This window comes from Mobula hypostoma, chromosome 15, assembly GCF_963921235.1.
Source record: "Mobula hypostoma chromosome 15, sMobHyp1.1, whole genome shotgun sequence".
Classification (NCBI taxonomy): domain Eukaryota; kingdom Metazoa; phylum Chordata; class Chondrichthyes; order Myliobatiformes; family Myliobatidae; genus Mobula; species Mobula hypostoma.
The window spans coordinates 67,406,762-67,428,034 of NC_086111.1; the positions used below are offsets into that span (position 1 = coordinate 67,406,762).

Here is a 21,273-nt window from a genome sequence, read left to right on the forward strand (position 1 = left end):
AGGTTGATAGTTTCTTGATTAGATTAGATTAGATTATGAGGACACACAGTCCTCTTTTATTGTCATTTAGTAATGCATGCATTAAGAAATGATACAATGTTTCTCCAGAATGATATCACAGAAACACATGATAAACCAACTGAAAAACTGACAAAAACCACATAATTATAACATATAGTTACAACAGTGCAAAGCAATACAGTAATTTGATAAGAACAGACCATGGACACGGTAAAAATCTCAAAGTCTCTCGAAAGTCCCATCATCTCACGCAGACAGTGAACCTCCAGCGCCGCAAACTTGCCGATGCAGCATCCTGGAAGCATCTGACCACAGTCCGACTCCGAGTCCGTCTGAAAACTCTGAGCCTCCGACCAGCCCTCCGACACCAAGCACCGAGCACCATCTCTGCCGAGCGCTTCGACCCCAGCCCCGGCAACAGGCAATAGGCAAAGCCGAGGATTTGGGGCCTTCCCCTCCGGAGATTCTCGATCGCACAGTAGCAGCGGCAGCGAAGCGGGCTTTTCAGAAGTTTCTCCAGATGTTCCTCCGTGCTTCTCACATCTGTCTCCATCAAATCAGGATTGTGCACGGCCCCCTAGTTAACACATACGATATCGTTCGGAACGGCCGCGCGCGCTGCGTCAGGGAATTAGTCAGATTAGTCAGGGCATGAAAGGATATGGAGAGGAGGCAGGGGACTGGGACTGAGAGGGAAATGGATCAGAACAGACTTGATGGGCCAAATGGCCTAATTCTGCTCCTATATCTTATGGCCTTATTCCGATAATGACTGTCTCCTCCTTATGATATTCGCAAATAATTTCCTTGCTTCATCAACAGCATAAACAGCGTAGGAGACATGAACCAAAAGAATTCTCAAATGCAAGAGATTCTGCAGATGCTGGAAATCCAGAGCAGCTCACGCAAAATGCTGGAGGAACTCAGCAGGGCAGGCAGCATCTACGGAAATGAATAAACAGTCGACAAAAATAATTCTTGTTCCAATCTGTGTGTAAAGAGGGTCACTAACTCCGGAACTCCCTCTATAGATGCTCCAACTTCTCTGCTGTTGTCTTCAGCTGAAAGATACTCCTTATAAAGTGCGACTGTTGTCATCAACCCCCCCAGCCAGATTCAGATTCAGACTCACTTATTTATCACGTACAAGGTTCAAAGCAAAACTTATTTTCAGAGTACACACATGTAACCACATACAACCCTGAGATTCTTTTTCCTGTGGGCATACTCGGCAAATCTATAGAATAGTAACAGTAAACAGGATTGATGAACAACAAATTGTGCAAATGCAAATATAAATAAACAGCAATAAATAATGAGAGCGTGAAATAACAAGATAAAGTGTCTTTAAAGTGAGAGCATCGATTGTGGGAACGCCAGAAATAGAATGAGCCTGTTGGTTGAGGGGTAGTAACTGTTCTTGAACCTGGTGGTGTGAATCCTGTTAGCAGCGACGAAAAAGCATGGCCTAGATGGTGAGGATCTTTGATGATGGATGCTGCTTTTCTACAGCGATATTTCATGTAGATGTGCTCAGTGGTTTGGAGGGCTTTACCCGCGATCCGCTGGGCTGAATCCACTACCTTGTGCAGGATTTTCAGCTCAAAGGCATTGGTGTTCCCATACCAGGCCGTAACGCAGCCAGTCAGCAATACTGTCCACCACACGTCTATAGAAGTGGGCCAAGGTTTTTGATGCCATGTCGAATCTCCACAGACTCCTGAGGAAGTAGAGGTGCTGTCGTACTTTCCATGCAATTGCCTTTATGTGATCAGTCCAGAACAAGTCCTCTGAGATTGGGACATCTGGCGGTGGCGTCCGCTAGTCTCGCGAGGCCATGAATCTGCGCCTGGAAAGTCTTGCTTCAGTTGTGTCATCGCGGTGAGGTGACGCTGGAGTGTCCTCTCCAGGGCGCAGGCCTAGGCAAGGTTGTATGGAAGACCGGAAGTTGCCCATGCTGCAAGTCTCCCCTCTCCACGTCACCGATGTTGTCCAAGGGAAGGGCACTCGGGCCGATATAGTTTGGCACCGGTGTCCTCACAGGAGTTGCCGGAATGAGGCTAAGGGGAACGTCGGACTGCCTTAGGGACTTCAGCTCCGGATTTGTCCTCAGAGTTTACTCCCGAAGCCTTTCCCATGAGTGGGTGTGGCGCAAGGCAGCTGAGGTTTGAAATCAGAGTCTCTCTCTCTCTTAGATGGACTGCCTTCCCAGGCTGACGAGCTCCATCTACCCGAAGCTCTGGTGACATCTAGGAATTAAAAATAAAACATACAGTGAGATGTGCCATTTGTACTAATAGCCAACTCTCCTGAGGATGGGGACACAAGTGTCATCACACATTCCAGAGCCAACAAAGCATACCCACAATGCTCAGGCTGGACAACATAGAACACAACTGAACAAGCAACAAAACAGCAGCAGTGAAACAAGCCCCTTTATACACACACACACACAATCCTTCAATGCTTGGACCGGTCTCCATCCTCCAGCCTCGGCTTTGGTATTGGGCCTCGATCTTCACCCGCGACTCCTGGACTAGCTGATGATGGGATGCTGTACTCCAGGCTCAAACTCGGGGTGCACTGACTGTTCTCCACCGAGGACATCCTGTGGAACCCCATATGAGGTGAATCGTAACTGAAAGTTTCTGTTGTTGTAAAATATCGAGTCAGAGAGATAGCAGGATGTCTCAGCAAATAACCCCATGAATTTCCCAACTTCCCCCAGATCAAAATTTTAGATGCCCCAAGGAAAGCAGTGAAGAAAAAGGTGGCGAATTACATCTGTAGTTAGATTTGCCAGACCAGCAAGCCAGCAAGGGTGAGGGCTGCTGGCACTCCCACCAGGTCAGTGAGTCATCGGCAGGACCCGGGATCGGAGGTCTGTGTGTACAGAAGGCACGAAGGCCGGTGACCCACCGGTACACGAGTTGGCGAGACTGGAGTTCAAGGCCTAGAGCTCAAACGCTGTCATCGGCGAGTCTGGAGTTCGAGGCCTAGAGTTTGGAGTCACTTCATTGGCGAGTCCTGGGGTTGAAACGAAGATTGAAGCCTGAAGGTTGATCAGAAGTTTGACGGTTGCGACCCGATGGCCAAAGCCCTGCGTCTGTGTGTCTGTGAGTTCACGAGGGAAGTCGGAGGGTCAAATTCTGTGAGTCCATGTCTGCTAGCGGCTGGAGAGTTCCCGTCCTGGGGTTAGAGGGGTGTGTGTGTGTGTGTGTGTGTGTGTGTGTGTGTGTGTGTGTGTGTGTGTGTGTGTGTGTGTGTTTGGTTGGTAAGGGGCTTGTTTTGTTGCTGTTGTTGCTTGTGTGTTCTGCAAACATGCTAGATATGCTAAGTTGGTGCCAGAATGTGTGGCGACACTTGTGGGCTGCACTGGCACATCCTTAAGTTATGTTGGTTGTTAACACAAATGAAACATTTTACTTTATGTTTCAAAGGACACATCATAAATTAATCTGAAAAAAAAAGAAAATAATAAGTCAAGAACTATTTGGAACCCCAGAGCATGCTGTTCTTGGCTTGTTTCTTTCATAGCTGGAGAATTAGGCTGTGCTGTGGTTCCACATCAAACAACATTATCTCTCTTCTGATTCTCTTGGCTAAGCAAAACTTTGACAGTGCATTTCCAGGGGGATTCGAAAATTTATTTTTTCAGCTCTTTGTAAATCCCACAGAAGATTAGATAACAAGTTAACTACTGCCAATTAAGCAAACTTTACAAGGTGTTTTTGCAAACTGGTCTCTGGGACAGTAATCGAGCTGGCGTTAGACAGAAGACCCGAGGCCTGCTCCTACCTTGCTGTTACCAGTAAAGTGTGCACCATCTGTGGAGAACACGCTGGCTCTGCCCAGCTCCCAGTGGAGTTTGGCAAACTGTGCTGCCAATGGCATTGATATAGAATTTTGAACATAAAGTATAGAACATAGAACTTAGAACACAGAATACAGTATAGAACATAGAATTTAGAACATAGAATATAGAACATAGAATTTAGAACATAGAATATAGAACAGAATATAGAACATAAAATTTAGGACATAGAATTTAGGACGTAGAATTTAGAACATAGAACTTAGATTATAGAACTTAGAAAATAGAATTTAGATTATAGAATTTAGAATATAAAATTTAGGACATAGAACTTAGAACATAGAACATAGGTACCCTCCAACATGATGGCATGAATATTGATTTCTCCTTCCAGTGAACAAGTTCCCCCCACCCCCACTTCCTCTATTCCCTACTCTGACCTTTTACCACTTCTCACTTGCCTATCACTTCCCTCTGTGTCTGCTCCTCCTTCCCTTTCTCCAATTGTCCACTCTCCTCTCCTGCCAGATTCCTTCTTCTCCAGCCCTTGACCTTTCCCACCCACCTGGCTTCACTTATCACCTTCCAGATAGCCTCCTTCCCCTCCCACCCACCTTTTTATTCCGGCATCTTCCCCCTTCCTTCTCAGTCCTGAAGAAGGGTCTCAGCCCAAAACGTCGACTGTTTATTCATTTCTCTGGACGCCGCCTGGCCTGGTGAGTTCCTCCAGCATTTTGTGTGTGTTGCATTGAACTTCGAACATAGAACAGGGAACATGGATGCGTACGGCGCAGGAAGAGGCCCTACAACCTTCACACCTGTGCTGAACAGAATGTCAAGTTAAACTAATCCCTTCAGCCTGCACATTATCTGTAACTGAGTTTTTATCCCTTATCTCAAATATTTGGTCGCGATTTGTGAATTCTTTAAGGGCCAAGCTCCCACTCTGCTGTAATGCAGGTCGGGAGGAGAAGATGGCGGCGTGACGCAGCTCGCAGCGGCCACTCCGGTGGTGATGTCTGTTATCTGTCAAGTAGGGTGCCGTGCACAATCCTGATTTGATGGAGACGGACGTGAGAGCACAGAGGAACATCTGGAGATACTGCTGAAATGCCCGCTTCACTGCTGCTGCTACTGTGTGGTCCAGAATCTCCAGAGGAGAAGGCCCCGAGTCCTTGGTTTTGCTTGTTGCTCGGCGGCCGGGGTGGGGTTGAAGTGCTCGGCGGAGGATGGAGCTCGGAGAGGCTGTATCGGAGGGGCTGGTCAGAGGCTCGAAGTTTTCGGACGGACTCAGAGTCGGCTGCGATCGGGTGCTTCCAATGCATCGGCAAGTTGGCGGCGCTTGGAGGTTGATGGCAGGGAGAGTTCCTCCCTTCTGCCACCTGCGTGAGATGGTGAGTCTATTGGGACTTTGAGATTTTTTTTACTGTGCCCATGGTCTGCTCTTTATCAAATTACGGTATTACTTTGCATTGTTGTAACTATATGTTATAATTATGTGGTTTTGTCAGTTTTAGTTTTGGTTTGTCCTTTTTTTTGTGATATCATTCTGGAGGAACATTGTATCATTTTTTAATGCATGCATTTCTAAATGACAATAAACGAGGACTGAGTGTCCTTATAATCTAATCTAAACCATATTTCATTGCAAGAGAGTCTTGGGCTGATCCTGGTGGCACAGAAATGGTTAGAGTAATGTTATTACAGCACCAGCAATATGGGTTCAATTACTGATGATGTCTGCACGGAGCTGCTGTTGTGTTTTTAATATTTAAGTAATATTGAGTAATATTAGTTGATTAAGCATTCCTGTTCATTTAAATAATTCATTACGGGTTAAATGTATAAATACATGAATTGCATACGCACCACGCTACCATGGGATAAGTGCGCGTCCTGCTTAAAGTAAAGATGAAGTTAGACCTGCACTTTGGACTCCTGTGACTTCCTTTGAATTAGTTTAATGTTTTGAAGTTACAAGACATTACAGTGGCGACGAGGCAGTTTGGATGTTCTCTCTGCAGCTGCATTGGTTTTTCTCTGGGTGCTCAGGTTTCCCCCCACGTTCCAACGTCGTAGGGATTAGTAGGGTAATTGGTCACATTGGCGTATTTGGGCGGTGTGATCCCGTGTCGCGGAAGGGCCCTGTTACTGAGCAGCAGTGCAGATGTTTCAAGCACATATGTATGTCTAGGGTGCCTAAGACTTTTGCACAGGACTCTATTTGTCAACGTGGAGCAGAGAGCGAGTTAAGATAGATAGATAGATACACGTTATTGATCCCGAGGGAAACTGGGTTTCGTTACAGCCGCACCAACCAAGAATAGAACATAAATATAGCAATACAAAAACCACAAACAATCAAACAACAAAATGCAAACTATGCCAGATGGAAATATGTCCAGGACCAGCCTATTGGCTCAGGGTGTCTGACCCTCCACAGGAGGAGCTGCAAAGTTTGATGGCCACAGGCAGGAACGACCTCCCATGACGCCCAGTGTTGTATCCTGGTGGAATATGGCCGGAGTCCAACAGCAAAAAGTTCAATATCCAGTCTACAAACACGTTCCTCGATCGAATATGACCTGGATTGCACCATCCGTTGTTAACCAGAACAGTAAGCACCCAACTCCTTTACGCTTACCGCTCTCAGTGCACTTCTGGTCAGCCCGAACAGTCTGGAAGCCGTCCATGGAAAAGTTTTGAGTTTGTAAATCTGGTGGGAGCAGAGGGTGTTGGGAATGGCGGTGGAGGAGCGCCGCGGGGAGGGGTGTGGGACAGCTGGCAGAGGAGCGCCGGGGTGGGGAGGGCGGTGTGGGTGCAAACACACCCAGCCCTGAGACAGCAGGCAAGGTCGTTTGATTCCAAACAATTGGTTTATTGATCATTACAGAATGTCTTTCTAGTGCTTCCAGCTCCCTCCCCTCTCCCTTCCCCTTTTCCCAACCATGAATCCCCTCTCCCTGTCCCCTTCCCAGAATCAGTCTACAATAGAGATTCATATCAGAATCAGGTTTATCAACGCTCACATATGTCAAGGAATTTGTTTTTTTTTGTGGCAGCAGTACAGAGCAGTACATAAAATTCCTCCAGTATACTGGAAGGAGATGACATCAGTGAACAACACGACCAAAGGTGATATCCTCCAGACGGTTCACAAAGTTACTTCTTTCACTTCTTTTACATCTTCTTTTTCTTTATAATGTGGTTCTGCTGCTGTTGGAGCCTAAGATCTACATTTTGGTGGTGAGCTTTGGGGCTGATTGACTGATTTGGTGCTCTGCTGTCTCGGAGGGTGGTCGACGAGGTTTTGAATGAACCCTGTGCACCTTCGAGATCAAGAGGTCTAGAAACAGAGTGTGAAACCAAGATTAACTCCATCTCTTCGCTGATCTCGTTGACTAAGGTGTCAAAGGAGATTGAGAACACCGAGGTGAGAGTGGAAGGTGAGCGGCTATTCAGCGCTGTCTACCAGCTTCTTATTTGTGGCTATCGGAGGAAGGTGTCTGCATATGATGGTGTCTGTCCCTCTGCCTCTCCCTCATGGCTCCCAGAGAAGGGTCCCTACATTCGAATGGTCTCTATTTCCCTCGATGGTGTTGAAGGATGGTGGTTTGGGCAAGGTTTAATTGATGCGGTTTGTGGATTGTAGTTCATGTTATGGTGTGTCTCTGGTTTCTGGTTACTCCTTTTTTTGTGTTATTATTTTTGGCGACTTTGATCAGAGTGGCCTCCAGATAATCAACGACATAACACTAAATTGAACTGAACTGAGCTGAACCGAATATGCCTGGACTCTTCGATCTTGTGATTTACATTCTGTGTTTCTCGCTTGTTTTTTTTTGCTGTTTGCGTGATTTGTTTTTCTTTCCCCCCAGCATATTGGGAGGGGTTTGTTGTTTTTCTTTGAACGGTGTCTGTGGTTTTCCTTTGCTTCATGGCTGCTTACGAGGAGATGAATATCAGAGTTGTACACTGCATACATACTTTGATACAATTGTATGTTGAACCTTTTAATCCTGTATTGTGCCGAGGTATAGATACGTGCCTAAGACTTTAGCACAGTACTGTATCTCGAAAATAAAATTTAAAAAATTGAGGATCATAAAAGAAATGAGCCTTTATTCAGAAAAAGAAAAGCTTGAGTGAGCACCAGAGGTCTGTCCTGTTGTGGGAATGTCACCCACTCGAAACCAAAGTTTGATGAAATCACAAGACCGCCTGAGGAACTATTATTTCTGTTTACACCAGTCAACCCCTCCCACTGCAGCTCTAATCTTACACTCCTGCCCTTCTGTCGAGGCAGCCCAACTCCCTGTAGGGCATTCTTGGAAAAAGTACGTCGTTTTTTAAAAGAAGCAGGTCATACACAAATCGCTATTCAGACCATTTATAATCGCTGCCAAACGTGGAATTTATGGGGTTGTTGTTAAGGCTGTTCTCAATGAGCTACTGTGTTTGTTTTTTACAATAAAGATAACTTTTTAACTCTTTGTTGGGCCCGCAAGTCGATACATTGCCTGGCGTTTCTACGTATTGACATTCATTAACAAGCAAGAAAGTTCAAAGTAAATTTATTATCAAAGTGCCAGAATGAACCCTGAGATTCTTTTGCTTGCAGGCACACAGTAAATCCAAGAATGAAAGACACGCCCATGGAGATGCACAAACAACCAGTGTGCAAAAGCAAAAAGAAATACTATAAATCGATAAGTAAGTAAATGGATAGATAGATAAATTGTGCTTGAAAGTGAGTCCATAGCAAGAAGGCAGGTTAACTGACGTTGGTCATCATAGAACATAGAACACTACAGCACAGTACTGGCCATTTGCCCCACAATGTTGTGCCGACCTTTTAACCCACCCTAAGATCAATATTACCCTTCCCTCCTACATAGCCCCCCTAGTCATCTGGGGCCTATCAAAGAGTCTCTTAAATATCTGTAATGTATCTGCCTCAACCACCTGGAGCATCCGCCACTCTCTGTGTAAAGATCCTACCTCTGACATCCCCCTAAACTTTCCTTCAATCACTTTAAAATTATGCCCTCTCGTATTAGTCGTTTCTGCCCTGGGGAAACGCCTGTGGCTCTCCAATCAATCTCTGCCTCTTATCATCTTGTCCACCTCTAACTTGGCTGGCAAGGTGGAGATACATCTCTACCAAAAGGGGTGTAAGGCGCTTCTTCCCTCCGCTAGCCTGCAGGTCACCCTTGGGCAAGGTGCAGCACCTGCTTAGCCGCCCGATCAGGGTCACGTGAATTCATGGGAGCAGGTGGTGGATGGTCGTATGAGCAGCCAGTGCAGATCACAAGTCCTGGTTATGTGATCACTGACATCAGGCAGACAATCTCTGAAGAGTATTGATAATGTCTGGGGTTCACCTGTCTTGTAAAGACACTGCTCAGAGGAAGGCAATGGTAAACCACTTCTTTGGAAAAACTTGCCAAATACAGTCCCAGTCATGGAAAGACCATGATCGCTCAATTCATATGACCGGGCACGTAATGATGATGACGATGACTCCTCTAACAAGCCACCTCTCGTCCTCCTTCACAATTTGATATTCACTTTGCCAGGGATGCAACGTTTGTCAATTTGTAGCTTTCTCTTTCTACCACCCGGGGACTGAAACAACAACATATTGATCGTGTCAAGGGTCAACTTTATTTGCGATATACATTTACATGTGTTGGGAATTCACTGCGGTGTGTTGGTCAGAGTGTGACATCCAACCAAAAACCACAGTGTTCAACAATTATAAAGTATTATATAAAAATAAAGTTAGAGTTTATAATTCAGACATGGAATAAAATGTGCATAAATACAGCAAGATCAAAAGTGGTTTACAGTGCAGTCTAGTGACATAATTAATAGATAGGTAGAGGTGGGGGTGTTGGGGGGGGCAAACTCCTTCCTGTGAACAAATTTCCTCCCCCCTCCTCTATTCGCCACTCTGACATTTCACTTCATTTCACCTGCCTTTAACTTTCTCCTGGGCCCTCTCCATATATAACCATATAACAATTACAGCGCGGAAACAGGCCATCTCAGCCCTTCCAGTCCGTGCCGAACTCCTACTCTCACCTAATCCCACCGACTTGCACTCGGTCCATAACCCTCCATTCCCCTCCTGTCCATAACCCTCCATTCCCCTCCTGTCCATATATCTATCCAAATTAACTTCAAACGACAACATCGAACCTGCCTTAACCACTTCTGCTGGAAGCTCGTTCCACACAGCTACAACTCTCTGAGTAAAGAAGTTCTCCCTCATGTTACCCCTAAACTTTTGCCCTTTAACTCTCAACTCATATCCTCTTGTTTGAATCTCCCCCACTCTCAACGGAAAAAGCCTATCCACGTCAACTCTATCAATCCCCCTCATAATTTTAAACACCTTCCCTTTCTCCTATGGTCCACTGTCCTCTCCTGTCAAATTCCTTCCTCTCCATCCCTTCACCTTTCCTACCCACCTGGCTTCACCTATCACCTTCCAGCTAGCCTCCTTCTCCTACCCTCACCTTTTTATTCTGGCACCTTCCCCCTTCCCTCTCAATCCCGAAGAAGGGCCTCGGCCCGAAACATCGGCTGTTTATTCTTTTCCGTAGATGCTGCCTGACCTGCTGAGTTCCTCCTGCATTTTGTGTGTGTGTTGCCTAACCAGAATATTTGATCAGATTAACTGCCTGGGGAAAATGTTTAAGGTGGCGAGAAGCTTTTGTCATTAATACTGGGAACAAAAGAAACAGAAAAGATGCCAGAATTCAATTATCTATTTAATTGTTGAGAGCTTTCTGTTTACAATGTCGGTGTAGTTCAGTAGGCTTCACTCTTATACCCAGACATAAAAAACTGGAAGCCAATTCAAATCCAGTCAAGTTCATTGCCAAACAGGAAAGTGCAGGAAAAATGAATAACTTGCTTGCAGTAGGTACACTTACCAACAGACAGAATATAAGTTATGATGAATTATACAAGACAAAGAAAAAAATACTGTGCAAAGCTAGGCATTTGTGATTAAATGAATGAAGAAACATGTCCTTTGTAGGACAAGAGGTGGTCCATATTCAAAGTACATTTATCATCAAAGTACGCGTATTTATATACAACCTTGAGATTTGTCTCCTTACAGGCAGCCACAGAACAAAGAAACCTAATAGAACGCTTGACCCTTGACCTTTCCCACCTGCCTGGTTTCACCTATCACCTTCCACCCAGCCTCTTTCCCCTCCCTCCACCGTTTAATTCAGGCATCCAGCCCCTTCCCTCAGTCCTGGTGAAGGGTCTCGACCCGAAACGTTGACTATTTACTCTTTCCCGTGGATGCTGCCTGACCTGCTGAGCTCCTCCAGCATTTTGTTTGTGTTCCAATAGAACCCTTCTGGAAAAAAAAGACCGTCAAACATCTGACGTGCAGAGAGATAAAAAAAAACAAGTCGTGCAAACGACAGAAGCAAACAAATGAGTGAAGTTCAGGAAAGTGAGTCCACAGCCACGAAGCCAGTCTTCGCTACAGCCGATCCTGGAGCCTGTTGGTTGCAGGCCACCGCCTCAGTTCAGCGCAGAGACGAGTAAACCTTGCGAGGCCCGTCCCACGCTTCCAGCCACAACACCCTGACCTTTTCAATCCAGCCATGTTGTTCCAGTCCTGAGGTAGGGTTAGGGTCGCATAAATTGATTCAAGAATCTGATGGTTGGAGCAACTAACTGGTTCCTGAATCAGCTGCAGTGTTGACGGGCTTGGCGGCTGGGGACTCACTTCCGTGAACTTCCGTTCTGAATGTTACTTGCTTACCTTTATTGTCTACACGATTTGCTTTGGAGTTTTGTGATTGGAGGAAAATACACTCAGTGGCCACTTTATTAGGTACACCTGGACACCTGCCCGTTAATGCAAATATCTAATCAGCCAATCATGTGGTAGCTACTTAATGTATAAAAGCATGTAGACATGGTCAAGAGGTTCAGTTGTTGTTCAGACCAAAGATCAGAAAGGGGAAGAAATGTGATCTAAGTGTCTTTGACCCTGGAATGATTGCTGGTGCCAGATGGGGTAGTTTGAATGTTTCAGGTACTGCTGATCTCCTGGGATTTTCACACGCACCAGTGTCTGGAGTTTGCAGAGAATGTTGCGAAAAACACAAAAAAGAAACTAGTGAGCGGCAGTTTTGTGGGTAAAAGCGTCTTGCTAATGAGAGAGGTCAGGGGAGAATGGCCAGGCTGACAGGAAGGCAACAGCAACTCAACAAACCAGGTGTTACAACAGCGGTGTGCAGAAGAGCATCTCTGAACGTGGAACACGTTGAACCTTGAATGAGCTACCACAGTGGAAGACCAGGAACCTACACTGAGTGGCTACTTTATCAGGTTCAAGAAGTACCCTCATAAAGTGCTCACTGAGTGTATGTGGGGGTGGGGGGGAATATCAGAGATCGTTTTTTATGACATAGAGAGAGGTGGGTATGTGCAACGCCTTGCTGGGGTGGGGGTAGTAGCAGTTACATTAGGGGATTTAAGAAACTCTTACATAGGCTCATGGATGTAGAGAAATGAAGGGCTATTTAGGAGGGAAGGGTTAGATTGACCTTAAAGTAGGTTACAAGGTCATGGGTCGAAGTGCCTGTACTGATCTATGTTCTAAAGGGATGTCCTTGTATTCTGAGGTTGTGCCATCTGGTCCCATTCTCTGCATGCCCACTCTATCTTTGCTGTTTTAAGTGTCTCGGGAATGAAATATTGACTCATTTTCTCTTTCCACGGAAGATGCCGATGTGCTGAGTGTTCCCAGCATTTGTTTCGAGGTGAGTCTGACAGTGGCCATTGGTAGAGCAAGGTTACAGTAAGTGACTAACACTGTATATGTAGGCAGCTGCCTCTTACTAATGCAAAGGAATTCAGTCCTTGCTCTGTGTGGATGCTAAATGCTAGACATGTTTTCAACAGCTTGTCACATCGAAGAATGCAGGAACTGCATTCCTGCAGTGGGCGTGCCATGGTAGCCTAGCCATTAGCGCGATGCAATTGCAGCTTGGAGTTTGGGGTTCAATTCCAGTGTCCTCTGTAAGAAAGTTTGTACGTTCTTTCCATGACTGCGTGGAGTTTCCACCGGGTGCTCTGGTTTCCTCCCACATTCCAAAGGCATACCATTTAGTAAATTAATAGGTCATTGTAAATTGTTCTATGTACTCATTCTTCTAACTCTCAGATCACGTTGTGTTCAGATCACACCATGAGAACAATTAATAGTTCCGAATAATTCCGGTCAAGATGCCACCTGCGTAGAACGTTCCCTCAGCCAACGTCTTCCGAATCGTCCACAAAACTGCTTGTTTCACTTCTTTTATGTCTGCTTTTCATCTTCAATGTGTTTCTGGAGCTGTTGGAGCCTGTGATTTACAGTTTGGAGATCAACTGAGTGACCCAGCACTTTGCTGTCTCCGAGAAGATTCCGGGCAGCGAGCGCGAGCTCGAGCTCGAACGCCCACGATGCGAAGGAACTTAAAGGTGGGGCATGAGCTGATGTTTGATTCCATTTTGCCGATTAAAGCGTCTATTAATTACTGTTTAAAGCGATAAATACACAGCCTATATAAAGTAGAAATAATGTATGTACAGTGTAGTTTCACTTAACAGCATCAGGAAGATTAAGCCAAAACTGATTTGTAGAAAAAAAATCGGCACGTACACGCATACGCACGTCATGTATGCGCACATCACGCGTGTGCACAGAGGTGTCTGCGCAAGGCTTCATGGTCATGGTAGTCTTTCTCGGGGTAAACACAAGTGTCCCGTATTTGACTGCTACTTTTGTCCCTTATTTGGGAGTGAGAAAGTTGGCAACCCCACTTGAACACCCCCCCCACCCCGTCGGCCGGTCCGCAAGAATATTGTCAATATTAAACGAGTCCGCGGTGCGAGAAAGGTTGGGGACCCCTGGTCTTGTGGACCTGTGCTGATCAGTTCACTGATATCAGGAGAGTTCACTGATCTCTTTAACCTCTCGCTTCAGCGGTTTGGGGGACCAATCTGCTTCAAGCAAGCTTCAATTATACCAGTACCTAAAAAGACGTGGTAATCTCCCTCAATGACGATTGTCCAGCAGCACTTAAATCAACAGCGATGAACCTGATGGCATGAACACCGACTTCTCTAACTTCCGCTAATGCCCCACCTCGTACCCCATCTGTTACTCATTTTTATGCACACATTCTTTCTCTCACTCTCCTTTTTCTCCCTCTGTCCCTCTGAATATACCTCTTGCCCATCCTCTGGGTCACCCCCCCCTTGTCTTTCTTCCCGGACCTCCTGTCCCATGATCCTCTCGTATCCCCTTTTGCCTATCACCTGTCCAGCTCTTGGCTCCATCCCTCCCCCTCCTGTCTTCTCCTATCATTTTGGATCTCCCCCTCCCCCTCCCACTTTCAAATCTCTTACTAGCTCTTCCTTCAGTTAGTCCTGACGAAGGGTCTCGGCCTGAAACGTCGACTGCGCCTCTTCCTAGAGATGCTGCTTGGCCTGCTGTGTTCACCAGCAACTTTGATGTAAGTGCTTTGAGGGGCTGGTGTGAAACATAATCAACTCCTGCCTGAGAAACGACTTGGGACCGCTCCAATTTGCCTGCCGTCACAGGTGCCATTTCACTGGCTCTTCACTCAGCCCTGAAACATTTGTACGTTGAAGATGCATTCATCAGGATGCTCCTTACCAACTGCAGCTCAGCATTCAATATCATCAAACCCCTCAAAACTAATCAATAAGCTTCAAGACCTTGGCCTCAATACCTCCTCGTGCAACTGGATCTCCGATTTCTGCATCTGCAGATCCCTGTCAGTTCGGACTGGCAACAGCATTTCTTCCACGATCTCCGTCAGCACCGGTGCACCGCAAGGTGCGTGCTTAGCCCCCTGCTCTACTCACGTTACACTTATGACTGTGAGGCTAAAGACAGCTCCAATGTCATATTTAAGTTTCCTGATGACACCCACGGTCATTGGCCGAATCAAGGTAGTGACAAATCAGCATATGGGAGCGAGATTGAAAATCTGGCTGAGAGGTGCCACAACAGCGACAGCCCCTCACTCAACGGCAGCAAGAACAGGGAGTTGATTACTGACTACCGGAGCAGGAACCCAGGGGTTCATGGGTCAGTCCTCATCAGGACGTCAGAGGTGGGGAGGGTCAGCCACTTTAAATTCCCCAGTATTATTACTTCAGATGGATTTTCCGGGGTTTAACACAGCAGTACCTTTCCTTTCTTAGATGTTTGCAAAGTGAGTCCCTGGACTCACTTTATACCGCACGCTGTCTGAGCAGTGCTGCCAGGATAATCAAGGACACGACCCACCCAGCCAACACACTTTTCGTCCCTCTTCCCTCCGGGAGAAGGCTCAGGAGCTTGAAGACTCATATGGGCAGGTTTGGGAACAGCTTCTTTCCAACTGTGATAAGACTGCTGAACGGATCCTGACCTGGATCTGGGCTGTACCCTCCAAATATCCGGACCTGCCTCTCGGTTTTTTTGCACTACCTTACTTTCCATTTTTCTATTTTCTATTTATGATTTATAATTTAAATTTTTAATATTTACTATCGATTTGTAATCCAGGGAACGGAAAGCGCAGAATCAAATATCGCTGTGATGATTGTACGTTCTAGTATCAATTGTTTGGCGACAATAAAGAATAAAGGTATAAAGTTTTGACATGTCAACTAAAATGCTGACAAACTTCAGTAGATGTATGGTGGAGAGTACTGTATGTTGACTGGTTGCATCAGGGCCTGATATGTAAGTACCAATACCTTTGAGTGGAAAATCCCACAAAAAGTAGTGGATACAGCCCAGTCTGTCACGGGTAAAGTCCTTCTCGCCACTGAGCACATCTACACAGATCACCATCGCAGGAAAGGACCCCCACCACCCAGGCCATGCTCTCTTCTCACTGCTGCCATCAGGAAGGAGGTACAGGAGCCCCAGGACTCACACCACCAGGTTCAGCAACAGTTTTTACCCCTCAACTGTCAGGCTCTTTAACCAGAAGGGGTAACTTCACTCACCCCAATACGGAACTATTCCCACAAACTACGGACTCACTTTCAAGGACTCTTCATTTCATGTTCTCAATATTTATTTATCATTTTTTTGTGTGTATTTGCACATATTTTATTGTTTTTTTGCACATAGGACGTCTGTCTTGTTTTGTGTGGACTTTTATTGATTCTATTGGATATGTTTGTAGTTACTGTGAATATCCACAAGAAATAAATCTCAGGGTTGTATATATACATAGACATCTATACACACACACACACACACACACACACACACACATACATATATATATATATAGGTATATATAGATATAGGTATATATAGATATATATATATATATATATATATATACACACACACTTTGATAAGAAGTTTACTTTGAACTTCGGGTTCTAGGAACAATGTCAGTGAGTTGAATAAAGTGCAAAGATGATTTTTGAGAATGCTGCAAGAGCCTGAGTTATAGGGAGATGTTAGACAGGCCAGGATTTAATTCTTTGGAGCCTAGTAGAATGAGGAAAGAGATTCAAGATTGTTTATTATCATTCTTCAGTATAGGAGTGTACTGTAATCAGAATTAGAATCAGGTTTGTTATCATCGGCATGTGTTGTGAAATTTGTTAACTTAGCAGCAGCAGTTCAATGCAATACATAATATAGAAGAAAATAATAAAATAAATAAATAAATAAATAAATGTATACGTATATTGAATAGATTAAAATTCAAGCAAAAATAGAAGTAATGTATATTAAAAAAGTGAGGTAGTGTCCCAAAACTTTAATGTCCATTTAGGAATCGGATGGCAGAGGGGAAGAAGCTGTTCCTGAATCACTGAGTGTGTGCCTTCAGGCTTCTGTACCTCCTACCTGATGGTAACAGTGGGAAAAGGGCATGCCCTGGGTGCTGGAGGTCTTTAATAATGGACGCTGCCTTTCTGAGACACCGCTTCCTGAAGATGTCCTGGGTACTTTGTAGGCTAGTACCCAAGATGGAGTCGACTACATTTACAACCCTCTGCAGCTTCTTTCAGCCCTGGGCAGTACCCTCCCCATACTAGACAGTGATGCAGCCTGGCAGAATGCTCTCCACTGTACATCTATAGAAGTTTTTGAGCGTACTTGTTGACATACCAAATCTCTTCAAACTCCTAATGAAGTATAGTTGCTGTCTTGCCTTCTTTATAAGTGCAGTGATTTGTTGGGACCCAGGAACTTGAAGCTGCTCACTCTCTCCACTTCTGATCCCTCTATGAGGATTGGTATGCATTTCTTCATCTTATCCTTCCTGATGTCCACAATCAGCTCTTTTGTTTTACTGACGTTGAGTGCCAGGTTGTTGCTGTGGCACCATTTCACTAATTGGCATATCTCACTCCTGTACGCCCTCTCTTCACCACCTGAGATTCTACCAACAATGATTGTATCATCAGCAAATTTATAGATGGTATTTGAGCTATGCCTAGCCACACAGTCATGGGTATAGAGAGGGTAGAGCAATGGGCAAAGCACACACCCCTGAGGTGCGCCAGTGTTGATCGTCAGCAAAGAGGATATGTTATCACCAATCCGTGCAGATTGTGGTCTTCTGGTTAGGAAGTCAAGGATCCAATTGCAGAGGGAGGTACAGAGGCCCAGGTTCTGCAAGTTCTCAATCAGGATTGTGGGATGATGGTATTAAATGTTGAGCTATAGTCGATGAACAGCATCCTGATGTAGGTGTTTGTGTTGTCTAGGTGGTCTAAAGCTGTGTGGGGAGCCATTGAGATTGTGTCTGCCATTGACCTATTGTGGTGATAGGCAAATTGCAATGGGTTCAGGTACTTGCTGAGACAGGAGTTCAGTCTAGTCATGACCAACCTCTCAAAGCATTTCATCACTGTAGATGTGGGTGCTACCGGGCAATAGTCATTTAGGCAACCCACATTATTCTTCTTAGGCACTGGTATAATTTTTGTCTTTTTGATGCAAGTAGGAACTTCTTCCCGTAGCAGTGAGAGGTTGAAAATGTCCTTGAATAGTCCTGCTAGTAGGTTGGACGGGTTTTCGGAGCCTTACCAGGTACTCCATCGGGACCTTCCGCCTTGCGGGGGTTCACTCTCTTTAAAGACAGCCTAATATCAGCCTCTGAGACAGAGATCACAGGGAGAATTAAATGATTGTTCTCATTAAAAACACAATAAGCATTATGAACACAATAAAAATAAATATAAAAGCAATCCTAGAAACACCGTGTACAAGTAACTGTTCTGTACGCAGTCTGATCATACATACGTAAAGTGGCTCTAGTTGATGTGTATGAAATGGTGGTTGGGTTGGTTAAAAGGGGGAGCTGTTGATTGCCTTACTGCATAGGGAGCGTAACTGCTTTTGAGTCTGGTGGTCTTGGCATAGATGCTACGTAGCTTCCTCCCTGATGGGAGCGGGACAAACAGTCCATGAGCAGGGTGGGATCTTTCTTGATGTTACTGGCCCTTTTCCAGCACCTTGCTGTACGTATGTCCTTGATGGTGGAGAGATTGAAGAGATGGGTGTCGATGATGCTTTGGGTAAAACTGCCCTGTGTTGAGGTAGATAAAACCATGAGGGGCACAGATAGGGTGAAGGCACTCAGTTTATTTCCCGGGGGAGGGAATCAAAAAACTCGAGGGCATGGGATTAAGGTGAGAGGGAAAAAATTAATAGAGACCTGAGGGGGATCTTCATTATGTCGAGAATAGTATGCACTGTATATTTCTGGAGTAGGTTGCATGGTTGGCACAACATTGTGGGCCGAAGGGCCTGTAATGTGCTGTAGATTTCTATGTTCTATGTTCTATATAGAATGAGGAAGTGGTTAAAGCAGGTACAATAACAATGTTTAAATGATACTCGGACAGGCACACGGTTAGGAAAGGTTTAGAGGGATAAAAGCCAAACATGGGCAAATGGGACTAGCTTAGGTGGGCATCCTGGTTGGTGTGGACCAGATGGGCCAAAGGGCCTGTTTCTGTGCTGTACTGGACAACACACACAAAATGCTGAAGGGAGTCCCGCAGCATCCATGGAGGGCAATGGCCAGTCGATGCTTCACAAACACAAGAGATTCTGCAGATGCTGGAAATCCAGAGGAACGCACACAAAATGCTGGAGGATCTCAGCGGGTCAGGCAGCATCTGTGGCAGGAAGTGACCAGTCGAGGCTTCATGAACACAAGTTTCTGCAAATGCTGAAAATCCAGAAGAACACACACAAAATGCTGGAGGAACTCAGCGGGTCAGGCGGAATCTATGGAAATGAATAAACAGTCGATGTTTTGGGCCGAGACCCTTCTTCAGTTCTGATGATGGGTCTCGGCCTGAAATGTTGACTGATCGTTCCGTTCCATAGATGCTGCCTGACTTGCTGAGTTCCCCTAGCTCAAGATTTCTAACATCTGAAGAATCTCTTTCTTCCTGTTCTGTTCTATATTCTTCATTTCGTGTTCTATGTTCTGTTCAAGACTTTGCAGTTTGCCATTACCTTCTGTCAGAGCTAAAACCACGCCTGGTATTCACATGCATGACCTTTAGCCATTCCAAATAGTTTTGTAGCAAGTCAAGTCATTTTTGAAGAGTTGTATCTGTAGTGTGGCATAGCGACTGTGATAATGTAGATAATGAGGCTCTCCGAACATGATAATGACCAGCTCATCTACTTGAGCAGTAAATAATGGCTTGGACACGAGGAGAGTCAGCACTCACCTGTTGAGATTTGTTTGGTCTGAGATGTACTCCTCCGGAATATGTCAAAGTCTGCTGTCTCTCTGATATCTGCCTACATTTCTCACAGTCAGAAATTTTTCTAACTATGATAAGTGCCTTCACTCTCATGGGACATTCCTCACAAGCAACAATTAAAATTCAGCCTGAAGGGTTTGCAAGCACTCGAGAAGAGGGTGTATATAATGAATGTTTGGGTTATTCTAGGCATTAGACATCAGCTGCCGGTTACCAGTGGAGTTCCACAGGGGTCAGTGCTGCTTTTTACAATGTATGTCAATGATTTGGACTATGAAATTAACGGATTTGTGGCTAAATTTGCCGATGATACAAAGATAGGTGGCGGAGTGGGTACTGTTGAGGAAACAGAGCCTGCAGAGAGACTTAGATAGTTTAGGGGAATGGGCAAAGAAAGTGGCAAATGAAATAAAATGTTGGAAAGCGGTGGAAGAAATAAACAGTCAGATTATTATTTAGATGGGATAGAACTCAAAATGCAGAGATGCAAAGGGACTTGGAGTCCTTGTGCAGGATACCTTAAAAGTTAACCTCCAGGTTGAGTCAGTGGTGAAGAAGGTGAATGCAATGTTGGCATTCATTTCTAGAGGTATAGAATATAAGAGCAGGGATGTGATGTTGAGGCTCTATAAGGCACTCGTGAAACCTCACTTGGAGTACTGTGGGCAGTTTTGGGCTCCTTATTTTAGAAAGGATATACTGACATTGGAGAGGGTTCAGAGAAGATTCACAAGAATGATTCCAGGAATGAAAGGGTTACCGTATGAGGAACATCTGGCAGCTCTTGGGCTGTATTCCCTGGAGTTCAGGAGAATGAGGGGGGATCCCATAGAAACATTCTGAATGTTAAAAGGCCTGAACTGATTAGATATGGCAAAGTATTTCGCATGGTAGGCGACTCGAGGACAAGAGGGCACAACTTCAGGATTGAAGGACGTCCATTTAGAACTGAGTTGCGGAGAAATTACTTTAGTCAGAGGGTGGTAAATCTGCGGAATTTGTTGCCACTAGCGGCTGTGGAGGCCAAGTCATTGGGTGTATTTAAGGCAGAGATAGATAGGTTCTTGATTAGCCAGGGCGTCAAAGGGTATGAGGAGAAGGCAGGGGAGTGGGGATGACTGGAAGAATTGGATCAGCCATGATCGAATGGCGGAGCAGACTTGATGGGCCAAATGGCCTACTTCTGCTCCTATATCTTATGGTCTTGTAGAATGTTTAATGGCCCTTGTTGTTCTCTGCAAATATGATGATAACAGATTTACGGTTGTTGTGAGGAGCAAACAGCTGATCAGTTTCTAGTAAGGAGCAGAAGTCGACACTGGCCATAACTGCTGGTATAACTTCAAGACTGAAGATTCAAGATTGTTTATTCTCATTCTTCAGTACACGCATATCAGGGAGAGCAAAACGATCGTTATTCCAAATCTGATACAGCATAAAAAGCACGATAAGCATAAAGAACATGATAAATATAAAAACAATCTGATAAAACCGAATGTACAAGTGGCCACTTCGGTGGGTAAACCTGTTTGTTATTTCAAATATCTAATTAGCAATCATGTGGCAGCAACTCAATGCATAAAAGCTTGCCAACATGGTCAGGAGGTTCATTGTTGTTCAGACCAAGCATC

General features: G+C 45.1%; 1 long non-coding RNA gene across 1 annotated transcript in view; it reads left to right on the forward strand.

Moving 5' to 3' along the window:
* Positions 1–2,966: 2,966 nt before the first annotated feature.
* The window catches only part of LOC134357124 (uncharacterized), a 135,693-nt gene continuing 117,386 nt past the window's right edge, over positions 2,967–21,273 (forward strand). Inside the window, exon 1 of the long non-coding RNA XR_010020519.1 lies at positions 2,967–3,137. This is a non-coding gene — a long non-coding RNA (uncharacterized LOC134357124). The remainder of the gene's footprint in view (positions 3,138–21,273) is intronic.